Source organism: Scophthalmus maximus, chromosome 6 (genome assembly GCF_022379125.1).
Source record: "Scophthalmus maximus strain ysfricsl-2021 chromosome 6, ASM2237912v1, whole genome shotgun sequence".
Classification (NCBI taxonomy): domain Eukaryota; kingdom Metazoa; phylum Chordata; class Actinopteri; order Pleuronectiformes; family Scophthalmidae; genus Scophthalmus; species Scophthalmus maximus.
This window is the reverse complement of record NC_061520.1, coordinates 11539929-11550563: the sequence shown is the minus strand read 5'-3', so window position 1 is coordinate 11550563 and position 10635 is coordinate 11539929. Positions and strand designations below refer to the sequence as shown.

At 42.4% G+C, this 10635-nt stretch overlaps 1 protein-coding gene across 1 annotated transcript in view; it reads left to right on the top strand.

The window, feature by feature from the left end:
- The first annotated feature begins 751 nt into the window (after positions 1-751).
- Positions 752-10635, top strand: part of LOC118308875 (semaphorin-3F) — an 81093-nt gene continuing 71209 nt past the window's right edge. Inside the window, exon 1 of the mRNA XM_035630304.2 lies at positions 752-1056. The gene's annotated coding sequence lies outside the window, so the exon portion shown is untranslated. The remainder of the gene's footprint in view (positions 1057-10635) is intronic.

Genomic DNA, 10635 nt, shown 5'->3' with positions numbered 1-10635 from the left:
TGAAGATAATCTTCATCGTCACCATTGCCATGAATTACACTCCTCAACTTGATATAGAAATATGTATCTCCAGTTGTTGTAGGATTTTTGTGTTATCAAGTTCAACAACCACATTAATAGTTTTTTAACGAATCAATAAATAATACAACATTAATGCAAAAATATACAAAGACATAGACATTTTTGTTAATATCTTTACACCAGATTGTATCAAGGAAATAACACACTGACCCTGTAAATGGGTGGTGGGCTGTGCTCCAGGCCCCTTTTGCAGGTCCCTGCTCGAAAATGACATGCCCAAAATGAGAGAGTATATCTCTGCAACTACAAGGTCTATATGAATAATCATGGTATATATATGAAGGTAAAACTTGTGAGATTTCATCGAAGGTAAATAATCAAGTATAGATGTTATTAGATCAGAGTAAATGAAGATGGAACACAACATAAATGGAAGATTTCATGTCATGGTATTTCAAAAAAATAATTCTGAGTGAATATCTCCTATGGAATAATGCAGAAAAAAGCCCATTCCTCTTGAAATCCATAGAACAACATCTGGACATAATCTTTGCCAAATTTTATGCAGATAATGTGAATCAGGGCAAAGTTACAGGCTTTAGTAGGGACATGGTTACATCTCTGAAAATGTGTATTACATCTAATATAGCTGTTTTAATGAAGACGAGTGAGCATCTGTCTGTCCATAAACGATCTTTGTAGTGCGACGTAACATCGTCAGACCTGCGAACAGACTCATGTAAAGTACAAAGCCGTGTATCTCAGCAGCGCATTGGTCAATCTGGGTGATTGACACGTCTATATAACCGTCAGAGCCAGTAGAATCGACCGACAGCACCATTCGCTATCTGTGAGGGGGCGAACCCACTGTGACGACTTTTTTCCCGATGCCATTTGACATGCGACTTCCGTATATGTAGTCGAAGTAGGACGGACCAGGCGGATTAATATCTTGAAATGACGAGCGGTCTTTTCTTTCGTTAACGGAATCGGATTTGTGGATCAAAACAAAATTTTCCTGCAAATACTTTGATGGTAAGACATAATTAATGTATGTCGCTATGTTGATACGAACATTGGTCAGCGGCTGGTAAGATGAATGTTTGTTTGAGAGGATCTGCAGAGACTGGGCGTTAGCATGACATGTAGCTTGTGTTGTTAGCATGTTGTTAGCAGCAGCTATCAAGTCTGACATCGGTGATATATTATCATGTAAAGTTGTGGTGTTCATGCGATATGATGACTTGGTTGCTCGGTGTTTCAATTGTGTTTCGTGTCGGCGAAGAGGGTCGACATCATGACATTGTCGTGTAGCCGACTGCTCCCTGTTCTGTGCAGATGCCATGTGGCTTCATAGCTTCATGTTTAGCATGTAGCACATGTGATTCCAAATATGATTTTATATTTCACTTTTTGATACAAACATTTCTTCGGCTGCTTATTCGATAACAGTTGGTCGGAGAGTTATAAACAATTGGAATCAGTGAACTCTGCGCTTTCAATTGATATGTAGCTTGTGTTGTTAGCTTGGAATATCACGACTGTCACGTGGACATATCGGACATGTACCATTTTCGTGTTAATGCGATACGCTGATTTAGTTGCTTGGTGTTTTAATTGTATTTTATGCAGGTGTACATGGTTGATATTCCTATGGAGCAGGTCAAGTTAAGGGCTCAATGCAGTGCATCCAAAGAAAACACATCGTATAGTATTGCAGTGTGCTCGAATGAGTCAATCTAAGATTGCTGCTTTTAAGAACATTTTTGTAAAAACTCGGACAATCGTGCCCACGGGACACAATTCAAGAGATTTGGATTTACTTAAAGCAATCCTGCAAAAATTGCAGTTAAATACCCCCCCCCCCCCCACAATGTGGTAACACGTCTCATGTTTGCTTCCCTTCCGCTTCCTTTTTCCGACTAGTGTTTAATGCCCTCTCAACTTCCTGCTATTGATCCGAAATGTCCGAACTATGTAAAAAAGTGTTTTCACACTGCAAACGAGCCTCTTTTGGTCAGACAAAATTTTGCTCCCTCAGTATTTTGTATTGTAAATTTGTAAATCCCAAAGTTGTGGAACATGAGAAACAGAAGGCTGATGTCATGAAGCTATTCTGACTCATAGTCCCTAGTAGGGGTCAAGTTCCAAAGACAGATCCCACATTAACCATCATGTAATCCAAAAACCCTGATGACATGATCCAGGTTATCTTGGATTATTTTTTCAGACCTTGTTTACCCCCAAAAAAGACATTATGTTGTCACAGACAGACTCAGTCATGCTCCACATTGCAAATAAACTGAATCTAATGTGTAAAAATTTGTGGAGTGCCCTTTCAAATCTCCACTTCAAATATGAAAGCGTATCCCTTTCAGGTTAGATCATGTGTGGTATGGCAGAGCAGATGGACAGCTGTCACATATTGGAATGCATTAAAGTTAACTCGATGAGGAAGGTTTCCTCTTGACAGAAGCTAAAGGGAAGTCCCAGGGCCCGCAGTGTCCCTTTAGTTGTGGCAGACCTTCCCATGAGACCCTCATTAGCAGGGCAGCGATGACTGAGACTGAGTGAGAGTTGTGTGGCCGAGGTTCACTGGGGCCCACACGGAGGGCGACCATGCCAGTGAGTTGATCTGGGCAAGAGTGGGTGGCAGTGGACTTGAAAGAGCAGGGGACACGGTTGGTGCGGAGAATCTCTCCGGCGGCCCTTTTAGTCCAGATCAGGTGTCAACGCCGCATGCCAGAGTTTATATAGCATCGGGCAACAAGTTGTGAGGAAATCTGATCCTCTTAGAGGTGACGGCTTGGCTGTCCTCACACTCCAGCAGCCCTGTGGCTAACCAGCGAGCCACAGTTTGCCCACTACTCCGAGTGTGCATTACCTCTTCAACAGTGCTTAACCCTCCCTCCCTCACCTCTTGCCCCCCAGTGCAAAGCCTGTCCAGCAGCTCTCAGGTTTCACAGACACCGCTGGTAAAACCCTCTGACGACAGCCCTGTCGGCGGTGTATGAGGCAGAAAGAGGATCGTCTGACTTGGGCCGCTCCCTGGACCTGGTTTGTGTGGAATGCTCCGCAGAAGGAGAGGAGGACATCACAACTTCCAAGAGGAGGACACCGCTACTTCAGACGCCCCTCTCATATCTGCATGTAACACAATCTCCCCCCATGTACTGTGGCAGAGTAGGAGGCTCCTTGGCTCAGATAGACCTTGTTCCTCCTCCCTGAACCACACATCTGACTCTTCATCGCTGCTTGTCTCAGGTCAGAGCAGGCTTGGTTTATCTCTCCAGATAATAAAAGAGATCTGCCTTTGTGGATTAAAATGGCAGGCGAATATAATAGAAAACACTTGACTCTTGATCGTGTTGACAATAACTCATCCCTTCGCTGAATGATACTCCTACTCACTATAAACCTATGACTGAGGGGAAGACATGGCACCACTGAAGAGTCACATCTCCACAGGCGACTTGGTCTAAATAAACAGTAGCACCAACTCTCTTTTCAGTGGCTTTGTAACAATAAGATACATGCAAGATAAAACAGTGTTTACGACTTATGGGAATCCTCCTAATAGGAATAAATCAGTTTTATTGGTAATTTGAGTGCAACAGTTTCTCCGTGAAGCACATTTGTGACCCAAAGAAGAAAAAGAAAGACACACACGGCTTGACCCACACTCTTTGAGCCAGGTTGTGCTACGCAGTGAGTTATTCCCATGATGCTTCACTGTGTATGAGATCAGTGAGGCGAGTCCTGATAATGGGAGATGGATGAGCTCTGTTTTAAGTGTGAGAATAAGTGTTCTCCACTTTGAGAAATGACCCTCATTCTCCTCAGGGAAAGCTGGAATATGCAAGATATGGGCATTCGTTGAACTAGACTTGATATGGTACAGTCTGACATATCTTTAAAGTTCCATCCAGTTTTACTGGAGAGCGTCATGTTATCAGTACCAGGCACCCAAAGTGAAACATCCTGCGCCTAAGAGGATGTGGAAGATTTATTAGTGCAGACTATTAATAGCTTTATCTGATGACAAATGCAGTCAGAGATGCCGTGTATATCGCTGAAGAGCATTCTCAGCTCTTGTAAACAATCTTCTCATGTGTGACAGCATCTCTGACAGAAAGCCTGGTAAACACTATTCGAAGTGATCCAAAATGAATGACCCTCATTCGGAGATGTAGTTCGGATGTTGTAAATATTGCTTTAAAAGGTTTACACACTGAGGTGAGAGTTATTGGTTTATGCAACATGGGGCTTATAATGTGAGCCTCAGAATACAGCAGATAATAGAACCTCACAGTCACGCCCACGTGATTTATTGTCCTACCAAAATACTTGTTTCTGCCTCCTGTTGCAATCTCCTCTTTCTGCTTACTTCCCTTATGTATTGCTTACTTTAGACTTTGACAACAGAGTGACCAATACGAATCAGGATAACTGCATGTTATAATTACCTGTCTGCGATCAACCACATTTCACAGAGGAAGATACAGATTGATTTGAACTCATCTGACTCGAAAGTGACCAATGAGCCAATCCTAGCTGACATTGTGTGAGAGGAGGGGTTCGCCCTGGAAAGGTGGCCAGCCCAACATACAGAGACAAATAATCTTTCACTCTCACATTCACACATATGGTCGATTTAGAGTCTCCAAATAATTTAACCCCAATCTACAAAAATTGTATTTCCAATATGTCAAACTATTTCTTTAAATGGTCATTTGTGAACTGTGCTGCTAAGGAGGAAAAGAAAATGAAAAGACAGTCATAACCCAAACAATGAACAATTAAAAAAAAAGTGGATAAACACATTAAAATGCTGCCTTGGCATGCAAACAGGCTGGAGAGGTAACCATGATGACAAACTCAAGAGTCGGTGCCAAAGGTGGGTCACGCGTGACTGAGTGGAGATGATAACCTGTAGCCATATAGCGTGTCGTCTCCTCCCTGGACGTTGCGTCTGAGCCTGGATTCCACCCAACTCACTCACAGATAAGAAGGTCTGAGGAAATCAAAACAAAAACCCATATCAGATATCCCCCTTCAGTCTGTCAGCTTTACCAGAACGGCCAGCGATAAAGGCCAGTCCATCATGCAATAAAAAGCAACAACATCACTGCGCTGTCTGTCGGCAGGAGTCTGCTTTCTTCTCTCCCAGTTCCCTTTTCCAGAAAAGGCTCTCAGCTAACAGATGGGGAGGCAGACCGACAGCCTGGGAGCCTGTGAAAGAGAAAACATGAACTGCATTCATAAATTCCTTTTGTTACTATATTGCAAGCTGTCCTTATACTAAAAAAGTAACACAGTGAATTGGGTGAGTTCAACGTTCCCTCTCAAACTTTCTCAAATATAATAATAACCATATCAGCATACCAGTATGAGCAACACTGTCAGCATGAAAGAGCCTTGCGTGAAATGAAATCTGGGTGCTCCGCATGTTATCCAGGAGATCTAACTCAAATACCCCCATCCCTTCCATCCAACAACAAAGAGATGCGCTGCTGATAATCTGTATTCCGTGCATTGACAGTGAATGGGTGGGGGCTCAGAGTGAGTCGAAGGGAGCATCTTTAGCGGCTGTTAGACAATGTTTTGTTTGGAGAGTGACTTTGGTTTGAAGTGGGTGATAAGAAAAGAAGATTGGTAAGAAAGGGGATGAGAGTCCAGCAATATAGCCATGAAGCAAATAGCGTGCAAAGCAATGGCAAAACAGCTTTTGCATGGCCATCATAATACATGGAAGTCAAGACAAAGCCGTAATCATAACATAAATACAGTGAGAGCGGCTGGAGCGGAGCACTAGATGCAAATAGACAACTGTGCTTTGTTTACCACTGCTGTGAGGGCACTCAGCTCACTGAAGATGATGCCATTTCAGACAGTCACATACACTCAGGATCACTTATTGGTCTTGTCAGTTTAGTGATTTGTTTTCTGCATTCGATGGCATGGTGCTGCATGGGGAGTTTGAAGGTAACAGGCCCATGCAGTTCTAAATGTCACTCTAACCAAGGGCTGCTGTGGTAAATGGTGATATATGTTTTGGGAAATGGTGAGAAAACTAGTCAATTATTGAACGGCAGAGTCTTTGCATTCTACCGAAAAAGGAGGATGTCAGACTGAACATAGCGCTCCCTTATAAACACCTCAGAATTGACGCCACACTCAAAGGAATAGTTTGGCATTTATGGAAATACACTTTGGAAATTTGCGTCCTTGCCCATAGTTAAGGCAGCATAGCCCAAAGACTGGAAACAGGGAAACAGTTATAGCCTAAAATAAAAGTATTCCGAGTCTTATAAGAAAAGTCTTTAAATGCTAGTCTCTTTCAAGTCCAATTAGAAGAAAAAAAATCCATGCAAAGCCGAAGTCCATGCCTTGAGATTCTTTGCAAGTTAACCATGTTGTTAACGTCCTTTCAATACAAAGTCATGAATGCCAGTAAAATGTACTGATGTCTCAATTCAGACAGATGTGGGGAGTGGGACTATAAATTCTTCCTGCAATGTTTCCTTACCATATATATATATATATGACTTTTTATGTATAATGTCTGGAGCCAAGTGGATATGCTCCAAGTGACATTATAGGTCTCCACAATGTTCTCAAGACCATTAAAGCTACACAACCGTTGCCAGAGAAAAGACACAGCTCAACACCGAGTTGTTTTTTTTAACTCTACTTTCTTAATACTCTTTAAGGAAGAAGAGAAGAGAAAGAGGAAGAGAGTATTTGACGAATGGATGCAGGGTCGTGGGAAGTTTCTGTCATCGCTGTGCAGATGCTTTAGAACTTCAAAGTTGTCATGAGAAGTTATAGCTGTTACACTGAGCAGATGCGGAGACAGACATGTGCAAGAGCTCAGAGAGAAATATTCTCAGACTGCCCATTTCTCTGTTCTGACGAAGATCAGCCCGATTTAAGTATAAACAACAGTATCACAATTTTTATGGAATCCATTTTATTTTCAGTGTGGAAGGGGTACAATTTTGTAGTTACGAGTCTTTTTGGCAAGTTTCTGAAGATATTTTGGAGGATGTTTATTTTACATTGTCAGAGTATGGCTTTGTCAAGAACAATAAAATCCGCCCAGTATCCCAGGAATGTTGTTCATATTGGACAAGCCCGCACCTCACAATTTCAAGACTCAGTGCCCATGCTGGAAGTTTTATGTCTTTTATTGTTTTCTATGTAGCGATTCAAGGAATAAGGCCCCGTTCAGACCAAATTTAGTTATGTGATAAAATGCAGCTGGCATGCCAATGCAGACGGGTTTGCCAAAACCCAGCCGGGGTTAACTTTTTTCAGATTGTAACGCAACAGAGTTCAGTATATACATACAAGTGTAAATTCCTTACTTAAAAACATGAGAGTATTGTTTGTTTAGAAAAGATGAATCTCCACGTTCATAACTTGTGAGAGCTGTAAATCCTGTCACTATATTGTAAACTGATGTGCAGTGTTTTAGTGTAGCATGATAAACCTAACCTTAACCACACACTAACCATCATCTATTCTCCGCCTTGCCAGGAGCACTGTGCACTGCAACTATGGTTGCCCTGCACATATATTTCAAATAACAAGAATTTCAAAATAAAGCAAGGGGATGTAAAAAAAAAAATAGTAATTGAAGGCAATCTGGGGTTTCATGCAATATTGATGTTCTTGTGTGATAATAGGAAAGTCCAGTCCTAAAATCACAACCCAACTGCCAGTTAGCAAGTATAATATATTGGTCACATTTCAATAGAGCCAGTATTTGTGGGATAAAACTGCAAGTTTCTAGAAACAGTGCACAAATATTCATCAAAGCAAGAGGGCTCCAATATTATAACAGAACACACATGTGTAAACTTCACAACCATCGTTTCCATCACGATTGTATTTTTCCCTCTTCATCTTGAGATGCAGGAGACAAAAGAATGTACAATACAGTGCTTTTTATAAAGGGTTTGTAAAAAACCCAAAAACAAATGTAACTGTGAAAATGGTTACTCAACTTTCAGCCAGAAAAGAGCCACTCAGATTTGAAGGATGTTCTCTCCTCCAAACGAGGCGCCACAGTTTTCTGAGCATGAGAAACTCACTCTCGATTGATGAAATCATCCAGTGTCACTGGATGCAGAGTGCAGTCAGAGATGGGCCTTTTTTGCCTCTGAATAATTATAACATGTAATTTTTGTGTGGGGGCCTTGGTTGACTTACCGCTGCTCTGACAGACACGCACCCCTGCTGACAGTGAGCTCGCAGAGCCAACACAGCAGACACACTCGGTGAAGAGAGGGTGGATACAAAGAGCATATTGTAATAGAAGTATTGTTCACTTGTAAATGTAAAACCCATTACAGAGTGAAATGTGGGTCATTTTTAACACACTTTGTCTCTCCCTCTATGCATTTTGGATAAAAGGAAGTTCCCAAAGAACCATTTTTTCCCTCTCTGCAGTCATTGTGCTATGGTTGTTGTAGACCATTGGCTCTCATTCAGTTTAACAACACAATCGTGGCACTTGGTCAAACCTTGGCCCAGTTTTGTGACCACACAGGCCGACTATACTCCCACGATATGATGTCAAAACACCAAGCCGTAAAATGGCGCGACCACCAGTTTAGTCAGTATTTGTTGGACATATAAATACTGGGGTTTGTATAAAAATGCCCAGTGAAATGTATAAAAAGACCAAAGCTGACAAGAGTTTGGAGCAAATTCCAATTAAATTGTTAAATCAGAGTCATTTTCTTCCACAAAGAAATGTTCTTCTTTGAGTGTGAAATTGCATTCGCTCACACTGGGCGCAGACAAAACTGGCAAAATGATCAGTGCGTGCGTGTGTGTGTGTGTGTGTGTGAATGTGTGTGTGTGTGAGTGTGTGTGTGTGTCTTGTATTGTGTTGTGTGTTTCCTTCACTCTGTGTCTTTGCCTTGCACGCCTGGCACTCCAACTATCTGTCTGCTTTGGCTGCGGCGCGGCTGTTGTTTCTCTCCAGGCTCACGCTCTGGAGATAAGGACACGAGAGGAATCGAGATAACGCAGAGACCCAGACATACCCCCCCCCCCCCCCCCCTGCAATCCCCGGAGAGCCAACACTGTGATAGCCTCATTCCAGCCCTGATTTAGTGACTCTGACACTACATAATTATCCTGTAAGCACAGATAATCACAATCTGTATCAATGAGCAATTAGTGTAGACATGGGTCTGAAGGCTCCCCTGGGGATGCCAAGTCGGAAGCTTGCAGGGAGGCTCGGAGGAGAGCGAAGGAGCACTGTCTCTCACTGATGCCTTGAAAACTGTAGGAACATTTGTTTGCCATTCAACCTTCATTCTGTCTTATGCAGACAACACTTAGTTTCGGCTTTCCTTACAGCCGTCAGATATTGGATAGCAATAAATGTTAGGTCATTTGACCCTCACATTAGCCGCAGCATCGCCTCGGTTTGTCCTTGGATTTCTGGCAAAGCAAAACGTGATCCGATCCTTTGTTTTGACGATCAAATTAGGACAGCTGTATACTCCAAACAAAAGTGAATTTGGCCTTTTCCTCGAGGCTAATGAACTGCTGTCAAATTTGCTTCTGCAAACAATTGCCTCTCCGCTGGCTGTAACGTGGGGGTCTGTTTGTTTAATGGCAGCCACATCAGCTGAAAGGGGAATGCTGGCTCAGTGGGGAGCGGACCACCGCTCGCAAGCTCGTCAAAAACGAGAAGTAAATACTCGCAGACAACACTCTGCGAGTATTTACCTTTGCATGCAAAACGTCAAACAGGCAAATGACATTATTGACTGATTGCAAAGAGAATTTATTATGTGGCAGTGGAAAAGGCAATGTAAACGTTTTTTGTATAATTGAACTGGCGTGTGGACTCTGCAGCGCTGAAAGCCTTATAGAGTGGCCAGTTTTTGTTGAAACATTTTTTTGTCAGAGCTAAAGCCAAATTTAAAAAAAAAAAGATTGTGTCTCCACATGTTGACATTAGTGTCTTTTCAGTGACTTGTGACCTTCAGAGAGGCCTCTGCTTTTGTCACCCTAGATGGAGGATTTTTTCTTTAAATCCCGTCTCAGTCCAAAACCTTCTCCCTCTCTCTCCTGCCGCTCGTACCGTCCATCATCCTGGGCTCTAATTCCTGACCCCTTGCCGTCTCGTCGGTGACGTTCTCAGACTCCAAGACCCCTTTACTAGTTAGAGGAACAGACATATCCCAATAAGTCCGTTTACTGCAGTGGTCAAAGGGCAGGCATGTAACAGACACATACACAGACACAATTGGCTTCTGCTCTGGAAACTGGAGAGTGGATTTGTGCAAGTGAACACAACGGGAAGGTCACTGATGAGGTAGTGGAGCCCCAGATTGCCCCCCCCCCCCCGCTGTTTTCTAGGATCAAGTTTTGTGTTTAAAGAGCCATCGCTTGTAAACATGTGATTTCAGAAATCAAATGAAGGGGTTGTGTCATCTCACATCATCATTACCAAGATAAAAATATTGATTTTATTGCGCTACATTTCTCATTAATCAACATGTGTTCCCTGTAGAAACTTGTTATTTTTCTTTATGGTGAGTTAAAGAAAGTTAAAGAAAGCTGATTTCCCATGACTACCTGATA